The sequence below is a fragment of the Miscanthus floridulus genome, chromosome 3 (assembly GCF_019320115.1).
Source record: "Miscanthus floridulus cultivar M001 chromosome 3, ASM1932011v1, whole genome shotgun sequence".
Lineage (NCBI taxonomy): Eukaryota > Viridiplantae > Streptophyta > Magnoliopsida > Poales > Poaceae > Miscanthus > Miscanthus floridulus.
Window position 1 is genome coordinate 54,689,442 of NC_089582.1, and position 14,266 is coordinate 54,703,707.

Sequence of the window (14,266 nt, forward strand, 5' to 3'; positions counted from 1 at the left end):
TTGCTTTGCTTTTTTTTTTTTGGTAAACAAGTAGTTTACGAGTTCAACTGTGTGCAAGTTGAAGGGAGCGACGACAAGCAATTAATCATCATATATATCTAGCTACCCCACTATTCCACCAAATAGTCTGGAAAAAAGTTAAAAAGTAGTCTGAAAACAAATAGTACCAGTGCTTTGGCTTGCGTTTTGATTATTGTTATTATTTATTATTATGAGATTGGCAATCCAAGCAGGCGGGGCGCCATATTTCACGGTCGTTCAAGAGACGCCACTCCATATATTTGGAGTCATGGTCATGGCCCACCCTAAGTTAGGCACTTCTTAAAATTGGGGTAAAGGACACAGCCCTCGTCGTCTCCGTTTGCACGCTTAATTTCTTTGTTGAATTATTAATGCTAGGAATTCTCGGGTGCTTGTTAGGATAACATTTATATTATGGACTTTACTACAGCATGCACGTGCAGAATTTGGACTTCCAGCGCGCACACCTCCTCACAATAGTTTTTAGTCGCAAAAAAAAAAACACAGCAGCTATTCTGCACCGACTCCGGTGCCCTCGCCCCCGTCGCCGCCACTGCCCCACCACGGCGAGCTAGGGTTTTGCTGGCCGCGACCACGGAGCTCAGGCGAAACCGCCCCTGCTGCCGCCAGCTCCCCTAAACCGCCCAATGATCATCCCCACCGCTTGGCCTACCTGCCTCCCCATCGGAGTTGGAAGAGATGATAGGGAGAGCTCGCTGGAACCCTAGCTCAGTGATCCAGGAGGAGGAGGACGAGGGGGACGAGGAGAGAGGAGAGATGAGGAGGAGGAGGCCTACCTGGCGCGGATCCGCTGCCGCCGCCGCCGCCAGATCCGCCATGGCCGGCGTGGGCGCGGGAAGGAAGCCGCCGGTGAGGTGCTTGCCGGAGAGAGAGAGAGAGAGAGAGAGAGAGGTGCGGGCGCGGGGCGGGTGGGGTGTGCGGGCGTCTCCCTCCGATACTGCATGTTTTCTTTTAAGCATTTTCGTTATATTATAGGTATTAGAAAGTAGTTCCTCCGTTTTAAAATAGTTTTCACTTTAGCTATGAATCTGAACATTATCAAGATTTATAGCTCTCTAACTATTTTGGTATCATGGTATGAATGGAGTAGTAGAATGCAGGGCGTGCTGTGCTCAACTGACGTGACGTAGACCTTCTGTCAACCGCTGTTGGCAAGTAACCAGTGAAACAACGACTTAAGAAAGTCGAGTCCTCACTGACACAAGTGTGTTACTAATTAATTAACAAGTAGTCACACAGTTGGTAATGCCGCATGGTCCTCATCTGTGACTGTTCTATGTAGTCATTTCCAGGCTTCTGTTCTTCGAAATCAAATATTTTATTTAGAATCAGGACAATGCAAACGACTAGGCGCACTCTGTTCGATTGATCGTATCAGTCATGATATAGTATTTTTCTCTCACAACAAAACAGCATCAGCCAACTTATAAGCCACGGAAACGATCAAGCGAATAAGATGTTGTATGTTAAATCCGCAATCCACGGCTGGGGAAACTCCAATCATGTACTAACAATAATATTGAGATTGGCTTGGCCTCAGAACTCGATTGCATGCAGGTCCCATGCCTCATCGGCAGATCCTGAGAACTCTCTCGGCCACAAGCTCCCCGTGGGGCCACCGCACTCACAGGCTCTTCTTCCTCTCGTGAACCTGACCGGGAGTGGTGTGCTGACGTGCTGCCTATGCGGCCATTTAAGCTCCTGTGCTAACGTCACGGTTTTATTTCAATGATGTACATAAAAGCAACTAAATGACAATATTTTTTACATAGTTTAAGTTGTACGCAATTGTATATGACCATATAATTCGGAAAACACTCATGCATAACAAGCACTTGCGTTGCAATGGGAGACGATTTTCAAAACCGACACAAAGATCACTTATTCAGCACGGCAAGCAACATGCAAGCTTCACAGTGCATTCGAGACAAGATATCCATGACCTGAGAAATACAGGCTAGTCTTTTTTTAAGAGAACCCCTGAGAAACCAACTTTGGATCATTACACCTATCATATCTGATAGCTGAGCTGACAACTGAAATATTGGTGTTCACTTTTACAAGAATAAGTTAAACGGAAACAAAGCCATGACAATTTTTCCTTTTTGAAATAACAGTCTCGCTAGGAAGTAGTTAAACAAATATTACAATCTACAGAGTCTTAGCATCATCTGTTTCAAGCCATACTAACAACCATGACAATAATATGATTGATAACCATCGGTGATAAAGCAAGCACTGGGTAGTGTTCTCGTGAATGAAACATATGGCATGTGAAAAGTTACTTTGCATCTGGCAGTGTTCTCCTAGGATTTAGTTTTCTAGAACGCCATATCAATAAGTCAATTGCCCACCAAGAAATAGGAAGGCCACACCTTACAGAATCTCTGTACGATGGCTCCTTTCTGGCTTTGATTTCCGTGCAAGCAATCATGCATTGAGAACTCTGAATTGAAAATAGAATAGAACTAGACATAAATAGAATCCGACTACAAGCTATTTTGAAGCAAAACCAATCTCTCCAGCAAATAAATGGATCCTAACTTCCCAAAAATTACCAAAAAAAACTCAAAATTGGATTCTATGAAATATACACAGATACGAGAAAAGAAATTTTAGGAACATAAATAAAAATAATTGTTAAAACATTCTCAAGCACCACATCCTAACATATGAAATTCTAGGCACATAAATAGAAATATTAATGTTTGTTGTAGAGGGATATTGTGAGTGCACATCAATGGATAATGTGTGTGACTTATCAGGTGGCTCAGAGACAAGCAACAGAATAACTACACATGGCCAGTACATGCAGTATTTTCATGTTCCATCTCCAACTGCAGATTAAGCTTCCTACTACTGCCAGTATCTTGGAGAATAAAACAGAGACTGAAACGGCAAGCATAAACTTGAATACCAAGAGCTACCTTAGTTGGTGAGCTGCACCCTGAAACATGAGGTCAATAGTGTTTAACAATCAATATCCATCACGAACTGAATGTGGGAAAGGTATATGATAATGATTTCATGGAGTGTCCAGGCAAACAAATTATCCCATTATGGCTAAAACAATATATGTATCATACTTTTGTTGGAAGCAAAATAAGATCATTGTTGTTAGCAGTCCCAACATCAACCACGATGGCTGTAAACTCAGTTCCACCTTTAAGAGAAACCACTGTGATAACTTTATCATCAATTCCCTGTCAACCAGCAGAGGATTTCATGTCTCAAAATTACTACTATGTTTAGCCTGAATGATTCTAGAAATACACTAGAAAGAATTTTGCACCTCAAAAATAATTTGGATTTAAAATAAGGGCAGCAGAAGAAAAATAAATTGTGCACAAAGTTTATTATAGTTTCACTTAGTAATATCCATTGCCTCTATCATAAATATTAGTTCCCAAGTCCTAGTATCAAACAAGTCAATGCATACCAGGAATTAGGAGGGTTGAGCTCAAATGCAGACCTGCAGTAGAAGTTTGCAAGAAGGGAGATCTAGGAAGTTTCTTTCAGGTGAGATCCCATCATTTTGAAAGCCAGTAAATAATCAAAAAGACGGTGCAGGCCGCGATCACTGCTGAAAGAATTATAGTGTCTTTGATTTCTTCCGCTCAATGGCGCCTGCAAGGATGGATAGGCATAATTATATGGATGTTCTAACACAGTGGCTGCAGGGAGTCCATGGGAAAAGTTGTATTACATAGCAGCGAGTAATACAATTACATCATAGCATAATAAAAAATCAGTGCTGCAGCGTGCAAAGAAGGGATCAAAATATTAGCAAGAAGACGTCTGATTATCGGAAACTTTTCACCCAACTGCTTGACTTTTCCTTGAATATCTCCAAACAGGTGTGGCGCCACGTGGGAGACGAACACAGATGGGGACGGGACGGCGCTGCCCGAGACAGCAGCTGCTGCAGCGAGGCGAGGCGGCAACGGTAGCACCGTGTCCAAGACCATGAGGTTGAACTAATCGTAGTTAATTGCCTCAAACATTCCTTGACTATCTGAAAATTCAAGAAAACAACAATTAACTAAAGACATGTTATTTCATTTCATTCAAATCATTAAAGTTAGTGCAGCTTTGCTTTACCTCCAAAACTATAGCTCCACCTGTGAAGTACCCAAATAAGAAGCACATGGCAAACCACAGTTTCCCTCCAGCTAAAATTGATATCCATGCATATATACTGTATGTATGAAACAGTAACAAGTCACCAACAGTAACATATTCATCAACCCCATCACTTCCACAATGTCCTTAGGAGACAAAACCACATGCATCAATTACGAAGTGCAGCCAAGAATCTCACTGTAATGTTGCAGAATAAACTGCACTTAACATGTACAACATGATTTTAAGTGTCCTTGTTCAGAGAACATTCTAAGATGTTTTCACAAATAAGCTACTCAAACCAGTGATTAATCAAAACAAAGTATTAGAAATGAGTGACACAGGCTACCAACCATTACAAATTTCAGATCTACTCAAATTTCAGATCTACTCAAATCAGTACGTACCAAAACTGTACGCAACCATGATGTGTGCATGCACATACATTCAGAGCTTCTTCAGATCTAATCATGGAGCAAGTGGGGGACACAGTTAATACGGGAGAGAAGAGACAACAACAGTAGATGACAGAACACTGATGAGAGTAGTCTACATGCCTCGTGGTCGCAGGCGAGGATGTTGTGGAGGTGGTCCAGGTGGTCGCGCTCGCGCCGGCTGTTCTCGCCCTCGTGATGGTTGCGAGATGTGGCGAGCACACGGTGGTGAAACATGGCGGACACCTCCGCGTCGGGGGCTCGCGCCGTCGAAGCCGCCTCCGTGTCTGGGGCTCGTGCCGCCGCCGACGCCGCCTCGGCGTCCGGGGCTTGCGCCGCCGCCGCCTTCTCCGCGTCTGGGGCCCAAGCCGTCACTGCCGCCTTTGCGTCTAGGATTCGTCCGTAGGGGAGAGGAGAGGAGGAGTCGCGAGTCGCGCGTGGGGGAGAGGAGAGGAGTCGCGGAGTCCGCTCGTGTGGGAGATGGGGCATCGGGGGAGAGGAAGGGTCGCGCATGGGGTGATCGCGGGATGGGAGGTCTGCGGCAGGGCGATGGAGGGCAGACACGCTAAACATGAGCCGTCAGATTTGGATGAGTAATGAGAGAGAATGGCTAAGAGATAATCTGGTGCATCCATTTTGATGGTGTTATATTTTCTAGATGCATTCATGGGTGTGGATGTAGCATAGGTCATGACTGTGGAGCAGACATTTGTTGTGTGGCTGTAGATTTATTTTAACTGATGTATTATAGGGTAGGGTAGATATGAGTAAAGCTTATGACCACGTTGCGTGGATGTTTTTGGAGGATATGATGACTAAGACGGGGTACCATAGGAGGTGGGTTGATTTGATTATGAACTGTGTAACTACGGTCTCTTATAGGATCAAGATAAATGGTGCTCTCTCAGGAAATTTCAAACCAGAGAGGGGATTAAGGCAAAGGGGTCAACTGCCGCCGCCACCAGATCCGCCATGGCCAGCGCGGGCGCGGGAAGGAAGCCGCCGGTGAGGTGCTTGCCGGAGAGAGAGAGAGAGAGAGAGAGAGAGAGAGAGAGAGAGAGGGGGGGGGGGGGGGGGGGGGGGGGGGGGGGGGGGGGGGGGAGGGAGAGGTGTGCGGGCACCGGACGGGTGGGGTGTGCGGGCGTCTCCATGCATGTTTTCTTTTAAGCATTTTCGTTATATTCTAGGTATTAGAAAATACTTCCTCCGTTTTAAAATAATTTTCACTTTAGCTATGAATCTGAACATTATCAAGATTTATAGCTCTCTAACTATGTTCTATGTAGTCATTTCCAGGCTTCTGTTCTTCGAAAACAAATATTTTATTTAAAATCAGGACAACGCAAACGACTAGTATGTTAAATCCGCAATCCACGGCTGGGGAAACTCCAATCACGCACTAACAATATTGAGATTGGCTTGGCCTCAGAACTCGATTGCATGCAGGTCCCATGCCACATCGGCAGATCCTGGGAACTCTCTCGGCCACAAGCTCCCCGTGGGGCCACCGCACTCACAGGCTCTTCTTCCTCCCGTGAACCTGACCGGGAGTGGTGTGCTGACATGACCAGGTACTGCCTATGCGGCCATTTAAGCTTGATATGAGTAAAGCTTATGACCACGTTGCGTGGATGTTTTTGGAGGATATGATGACTAAGACGGGGTACCATAGGAGGTGGGTTGATTTGATTATGAACTGTGTAACTACGGTCTCTTATAGGATCAAGATAAATGGTGCTCTCTCAGAAAATTTCAAACCAGAGAGGGGATTAAGGCAAAGGGATCCCCTCTCAACCTACTTGTTCCTGATATGTGCCGAAGATTTTTCTGCTCTACTTAATCATGCTAAGGAAGAGGGCTGATTGCATGTGTTAAGATCTGCCGGGATGCTCCTAATGTCTCTCATTTACTCTTTGCCAATGATTCCCTAACTCTCATTCGTGCAAAGAAGGAGGATGCTGCACACTTACAAGAAATTCTGGATTTATATGAGCAATGTTCTAGACAGGTAATTAACAAGACAAATCGACTATATTGTTTAGTGCAAATGCAAGCTCAACCAACAGAGAAGAGGTGAAGCAGAAGTTACAGATTGAGAAGGAAACCCTGAATGAAAGATACCTTGGCCTGCCAGCTCATGTTAGTCGGTCAAAGGGAAGCACTTCTGCATATCTTAAGGATCATGCATGGCAACACATCCAGGGTTGGAAAGACAAGATGTTGTCGTGGGCAAGGAAGGGGGTTCTCATCAAAGCTGTGGCGCAAGCGATACACCCACGTTTGCAATGGGTTGCTCTGAAAATACAAAAGGCCTTTGCGATCAAATTAGTAGCATGATCTGCAGATACTGGTGAAACCAGCAAGAGGGTAAGCATAAAATTCATTGGCTCAGTTGGTAAAAGCAAGCCGAAGAGCGAAGGGGGGCTGGGTTTTAGAGACATATATGCTTTTAATCTGGCGATGCTAGCAAAACAGGATTGGCGCCTAGTGCAACAACCGGATAGCCTCTGCGCACGCATCCTAAGGGCTTAATATTTCCCGAACTCAACATGTATGACTGCAACACCAAGAGATAGAATATCCTACACTTGGAGAAGCATCCTAAAAGGCATTGCAGTTTTGAAGAAGGGAATGGTATGGAGAGTTGGCGATGGGAATGGGATTTATATATGGCGTGACCCCTGGCTACCGAAAGAGCACACTCGGAAGCCGATCACCCCAAAGGGGAACAATCTACTGCAGTATGTCTCTAATCTCATAAACCCCATCACTGGAGATTAGGACACCCAGCTGATCCAAGACATGTTTTGGGATGAGGATGCATGAGTGATTTTGTCTCTGCCGGTAAATACTGAGTGGGAGAGCGTCTTGGCCTGGCACTATCACAGCAAAGGGATATTTCCAGTCAAGAGTGCATACAAGGTCTGTAGGAGGAGCATTTTGTTCAAGCAACAGTGAAACGGAGGCGTGTCCAATGCTAGAGATGACCTGTGGAATTGAATATGGAAGATGGAGTGCCCGAAAAAGATCCAACATTTCTTATGGAGAGCCGCTCACAATAGCCACCCACTCAGGGCTAACCTGGAATTCAGAAGCATGGACATTGATAACCGATGTGTGGTTTGAAACCAGAAAGGGGAGGACAGCGGTCACCTCTTCGTCAAATGCAGTAGGATGAGAGATATTTGGGCGTCGTTGGGCATGTCTGCACATCGAGAACAACTAGATGGTTTTGAATCAGCACGGCAAGCAGTGCGCTACATCCTGGGGCTGCCTAGAATCCCACAACTAACTTTGGTTGTGGGGATGTGGATGTGGTGGTGGGAGCGAAATAAAATCCAAGAAAAAAATGGAGTGTTATGTGGGAGAGATAGTTCAAATGTCAGCAAAGGAACCTAGGACTGTGAATAGGACAATTTAGAAATGGCAAAAACCAGCGCCAAGCTTCCTGAAGATTAATAGCGACGCATCTTTTCTGTAGAGAAGGTGGAGATGGGGGATGGGGCTATATAATTCGCGATGCAAAAGGTGACATGATTTTGGTTGGGAGAGGTTGGCTATCCCATATTCTGGACCCTTTCCAAGTGGAAGCCGTCGCGTTCTTACAAGGGTTACAGGCGGCGATTCATTTTGGCATAACTAACACTACTGGAGGCGCATGCTTTGTAGCTCTCGGCAAAGGCCCAGAAACCCTCGGCAAAGGCTTTGCCGAGGGCTGCCCTCGGCAAAGACCCCTTGGGGAATTTTTAGACGGCGAAGGGGTCTTTGCCGAGGGCCCTTTATCGGGCACTCGGCAAAGAAAAGAAGCCGTCAGGCGCCGACGCCGTTGGCGGTTTCTTTGCCGAGGGCCGACCCTTGGCAAAGAAATGGTTTTTTTTTTTGAATTTGTTTGCCGAGGGCCGACCCTCGGCAAATAATTTTTTTTATTTTTTTAAAAAACCTTTGCCGAGGGCCGGCCCTCGGCAAAGTCGGCAAATTTTTTTTTATTTTTTTTAAAAACCTTTGCCGAGGGCCTCCTCCCTGGCCCTCGGCAAAGAAATTTTCAGGATTTTTTAAAAATTCTTTGCCGAGGGCCGGCCCTCGGCAAAGAAATGGTTTTTTTGAATTTTTTTAACCCTTTGCCGAGGGCCTCCTCCCTGGCCCTCAGTAAAGAAATTTTCAGGATTTTTTAAAAATTCTTTGCCGAGGGCTGGCCCTCGGCAAAGAAATGGTTTTTTTGAATTTTTTTAACCCTTTGCCGAGGGCCTGCTCCCTGGCCCTCGGCAAAGAAATTGTCAGGATTTTTTTCCAAATAATCTTTGCCGAGGGTGTCGACGAAATATGGTCGACAGTCTACCTAGGGGTATGCCCAAGGTAGTAGATTATCGGCAGACAGATGCGCAAGCCCCAAACAAGACGGTGACGCAATACAGACACGAGGTTTTATCCAGGTTCGGCCGCCAAGAAGGCGTAATACCTACGTCCTGCGTCTGATTTGTATTGCTGTATGTCAATAAGAGATGTTTTTTAGAGGGGTCCCCTGCCCGCCTTATATAGTCCGGGGGGCAGGGTTACAGATCTGGGAACTAATCCTAGTCAGTTACAATTGCCATATGTGGCCGAATAAGGATTCCTATTCTAACCGACCAGGATCCTGCTTGGTCGCCAAATTCGTCTTGATTCCTTATGCGGGACTCCGATCAGGTTAACTGGGCCGCACGTCGTCTTTCGGGTGGACTGAACCCATCGATCCGGGCCAGCCCAAGCTTAGCCGTAAGGGTATAGGGGTTAATACCCCCACAGCTAGTCCCCGAGCACCATGTATTATGCTGCGACACGCCATTTTAACCTTCTCCGACAAGCGAGGCTTGAATCCTTGACGCCTCCGACCACCGTCATCACCGGAGAAGTAGGTTGTCCGAAGAATGTATGGTGCTCTTAAGAAAAAAGAAAAAGATTTCTGTCCTGAGAAGTGTGCCCACTTGTATTTCTGATAAGAAATGTAAGTGGTCTTGAAGCATAACGTCCTTGAACATCAGAAGCGTAGGGGTCGAAAAACAAACACATTCACCGCAAGGTGAAGTGTGCCCACTCAGTCCCCGAGCCTGGTAGTAGGTGACGTAGGCACGTGGTGCCAGGGTCTAAAAAAGAATTCATAGTTTAGTTAAAAACCGAATTGTCGTACAGGCAAAACATGATGCACCGGCAGTTGCATCGTACCGAAGTAGTCCCCGAGCTTGCTGGAAGGCAAAGTATGAGCCTTGTAGCAAGGTCTAAAGAAATTTCTCTTAACTGTATGTGAGTATAAATCACATGTAGCCAAGGAGAACCATTATTCAAGCAGTGGTCGGGGCAGTCCCCGAGCATATTAATAATCCTTATAATAATTCAAAGCACAGGGGTCGATTTAAACAAACACATTCACCGCAAGGTGAAGTGTGCCCACTTAGTCCCCGAGCTTGCTGGAAGGCGAAGTATAAGCCTTGTAGCAAGGTCTAAATAAATGTCTCTCAACTGTATATGAGTACAAATCACATGTAGCCGAGGTGAGCTAAACTATAAGAAGTGGTCGGGAGAGTCCCCGAGCACGGCGGTGGTCATAGTAGTTCCTGAATATGGTAATGGTCGAAGCAGTCCCCGGGCACGGTCGTGGTCGGAGCAGTCCCCGAGCACAAAAGTGGTCTGGGAAGTATCCAAGCACAGTAGTGGTCTGGGCAAATCCACGATCACTTGCGCTGCTTGTATTATTATTTGGTGTACTTATTTTTCTCTATTCTTTGCCAAGTCCAGTCTGACATATCTGGTCAAAAAAGTAAATAGGTATAGTACGTCATTCTGTCTTCTTCTTCTCCCTTCTTTATTTTTTATTTTTATTTTTTATAAACAATCGGTTGACACCTGTATTGAGGTGTGTCAGTGTGGGCCCTCTTACACCATCAACGAAGAGGCGCGTACACTGTTAACGAAGGAGCACGTTTATTGGCGCAGATTTCGAGGTTGTGTGAACAACCGTCTGCGGCGCGTGCGCACGACTCCCAATATTCTCGGGCGAACGAAACGACGGTGCTCTTTGTTTTATATAATGTAGATCTGGTAAGTTACTCACACCGTTCCCCATTGCCATCCGCCGCCACAACCTTCTTCTTCTTCCTGCCGAAACCCTATTCCCCCCAAATATCATCGCCAATCCCCTCGGTCTCCCGCATCCACCCACTTAGTAAGGATGAACTAATGGCGAAGAGAGACGCCCAGAAGAAAGGCGGGGTCATGGCGAAGGAATGGTGGAAGTCGCGGAGCAACGAGCAGACCATCGAGGACCTCGTCGCCATGGGAGTGCTCCACAACAAGGCACTTGCGGGATGGCGTGCGCCGGAAGGAGAAAGCTTCCCCGATCCACAACCAGGTGAGATTGTGGTCTTTGAAGACTTCTTTAAACGGGGTTTTGGGATTCCAGTGCACCCTTTCCTTCAGGGTCTCTGCTTGTACTACGAGATTGGGATTTGCAATCTGCATCCCAACTTGATTCTTCTTGTCTCCACCTTCATCCATCTCTGCGAGGCTTATGGTGGCTTCCAGCCCCATTTCGACCTCTTTCGCCACCTATTCTGTCTTCGGAAGAAAGGGAGCGGTGGCTCGAAGATCGCCGGAGGCGTCTACCTGAACCTGCGTGACGGCATGAAGGCTCAATACCTGCACTGCCCCTGGAACACCTCATTGGACGAGTGGTACAAGAAGTGGTTCTACATCCGTGAAGAGCCGAACACCATCACTCTGTGCGATGTGGGACTGATTCCAGAGAAGAAGAGCAGCTGGTCGGAGAGGCCTGAGAACTTAGAGCAGATCACCGAACTGCTCGAGATGATCCTATGGGGAAGGCTTGATGGCCCGAGCGTTGTCGGCAACTTCATCAGCCGAAGAATTCAGCCCTGCCAGAAAAGGATTCACCCTGGCTTCGAGTACCAAGGAGGCGCTGATCCGACGAGGACCAGGAAGGAGCCGCTCGACAAGATGGAAATCAAGGCCAGGATTGGAGAGCTGTTCAACCTGGCCGATCCCAATTATGTTGCACTGAGCGCCATCGAACACGCCTTCAAGCTGGCTCGACCTCCGCCAAAGGTAAATGACGCCTCCTTTTAACTGTAGAGTCATGTTGTATTAAGAAAATAACTGTCTTTTCCTTCATTTTGTGTCTCAGTGTAATGGCCATGACCGGACAGGAGTGTTCGTGTCGCCTCCCCCCGGTGTAGAATGGCCGCAAGCTACCGGGCCAGCCGCCCAGACCAGCGCCATGACCGACGACGTTCACTGGGCGGTACTCGAGACCGTAGAGGACGCCTCGACCAGAGCCGCTGGCAAGCGTCCGGCTGCCAGCAAACGTCGTCAAGCCATCTTCCCCCTGTCGGACGACGAAGCAGAGGATGTGGACATCTTCCGGCTCATCCCCCGAAAGAGGAGAAGGCAGGTGGGACCGACGGAGCAGGGTGGCTCCTCTGGGCCAGCAGTGGTCACAGCACCGACCACTACAGCACAGAGGACAGACGAAGGGAACATGCCGCATCATACTCCGACGCCCGTACCGGAGGAAGAACAAGCCCCGGTGGAAACTACCGAGCAAGCGGAGCAGGGGCGGTCGAGGAGACGTTCCTTCGCCACATCCTTCCGCAAGTCAAAACTGTAAGTATCTATATTTTTGATGCAAGCTTTGCATTTTGCATTGGATGATATTATCTTCTGAATTTGTCTCTGAATGCATTAGATCGGCATCCACTAAAAGCCCCGACCAGCTAGCTGGGTGCAGAACGTCCTCACCAACAACGGCGGGACAAACTGCTCAGCAACCAGCCGTGGAGGAGCCCATGGCAGGGACTCCGCCTGGGCCTCAGCAGGCGGACGACCAGGCGCCAGTCCCTGAGCAGCTGGTCGAGAAGACAACCGAGCAGAATACAAGTGCTCCAAGTACGAACCCTGATGAGGCGGATACCACGGCGCCAAGGGAGCTGGATCCGCCCGAGGGGCAGCAGCCAGAAGTTGCCCGGAACATGGCTGGCGACGTGATGGCTCGTGGGAAAGCCCTGGTGGTCGTGGAGTCTGCAAACTCCAGACCAGTGCCGCCTCCCGAATAGGAGGCTGAAGAGGATGAAGTGGAAGAAATCCTGGGCCATCCCCAAGATAGGCGACAACATGTATATGTGTCGCGCTATCGAAACGACGAATGGGTCATGCATGAGGAAATCCCAGAGGTCGAAGAGACCTTAAGAGTCGAACGGGCGGCCAAGCGCCTGGTGACAGAAGTCCAGGTATATTTGGCTTTAGTCCTTGACCCTGTTGTGTAGTCGAACTATCTGACGTAGCTTGTCTGTATGCAGGACTTGATGAAAACTGCAAGATACCGAAAAAGGTGCTTCGACCAGATAGAAGGAATAACGACGACCAATAAGGAGCTGACGGCTAAAGTGGAACGCCTACGGCGCCAACTTGAAGCCACCGACCAGGAGAGGACAGACCAAGAAGCACAGAACCAAAACCTGGTCGGCCAGCTCATAAACAAAGAGTGGGAGAAAACAGGTAAGTTTTCACCGTAACATAGCAAGTGCGGGACTTTGTGTTATTTTGTTCTTGGCAGTAATAGTTGTAATGCAGGTTTAGAAGCTGAAGTGACCCGCCTCCAGGGGGAGAATAGCCGTACGCTTGCAGAATGTGGTCGCCTGAAGGAGGACAACGAGAAACTGGCATGCCGCCAGTCGAAACTCCAAGACCATACTAACAGAATGAAGGACGACCTGAAAAGTAAGCACTCCAGACCACCGTTCTCATTCGATTGCCCACATTGCCTTGTCGTGTCATCACGTTTTATGTCCTATACTGTTTGCAGTTTTGAAAGTCAATGCCAAGAGGCACCTGGAGGCCGTGATCAAGGAGCGTGACGACTGGAAAGCACAATGCCTTAAGGCCACCGAGGAACGGGACATGTGGAACAAGCGGTGCCAAGAAATGGCAACTGGCATTGTGCCCATCCTCGACCTTATCGATCCAGCGCTCACAGAGGAAGAGCTAAGGACGCCTCAGCTCGGACTGGTCGAGAGATGCAAGCAAGCATGGGGATGGTTCCAAGACTTCGTGAAGGAGGCGGGTGAGTACACGGGTGCCCATGTGCTAAGCATGGTGCGTGCTCACTACCCCCTGATCGATCTCAAATGCTTGGAAGCTGGGTACCCGAAGGAGATAGACCCAGACAAGGCCGAAGAGCTTCGGACGGCCCAGCTGGACTTGTCATCAAAGATAATTGGCGATATTAACCTGTGCGGAGGTGGGACAGCACCTGTGCAGGGTATGCCATCGACAAGCCAGCTGGAAATGCCATCAGCTGCAAGCCAACCAACGAAGCCTGCGGTCTCGACCAGCCAGGCACCGGCGGGGCCATCCCCTTCAGCTTGACTAGCTCAAAAGTCCCCGAGACTCGAGTAGGGTATCAGAGGCGGCGAGCAGTAAATGCCATGCGCCCCGACCAGCCAATGTAATAGGCTTAGAGCTGTAGAAGGAGAATGTAGTTGTGTTATTGTAAACTTGAGCCTTTTTAGGCAAGCTTGTAATAACGTAACTGTATATCATTATAAGCTTGTTTGTTTTATACAAAACGCACTTTAAGCTTGAATTTTTTTGTTGGTGTAACTAAGTGGGAACGTGTTAAC

At 47.8% G+C, this 14,266-nt stretch overlaps 1 long non-coding RNA gene across 3 annotated transcripts; it reads right to left on the reverse strand.

Moving 5' to 3' along the window:
- Positions 1–2,706: 2,706 nt before the first annotated feature.
- On the reverse strand, positions 2,707–4,630 carry LOC136545754 (uncharacterized). Of its 3 annotated transcripts, none has more exons than XR_010781144.1 (5): positions 4,572–4,630; positions 4,144–4,240; positions 3,515–4,057; positions 3,129–3,245; positions 2,707–2,989 (listed from the first exon to the last, which is right to left on the reverse strand). It is a non-coding gene; the product is annotated as an uncharacterized lncRNA (long non-coding RNA). The 3 variants fall into 3 exon arrangements; XR_010781145.1 differs by having other exon boundaries at positions 3,482–4,057; XR_010781146.1 differs by lacking the exons at positions 4,144–4,240; positions 4,572–4,630 and having other exon boundaries at positions 3,515–3,669; positions 3,868–4,058.
- Positions 4,631–14,266: the final 9,636 nt, after the last annotated feature.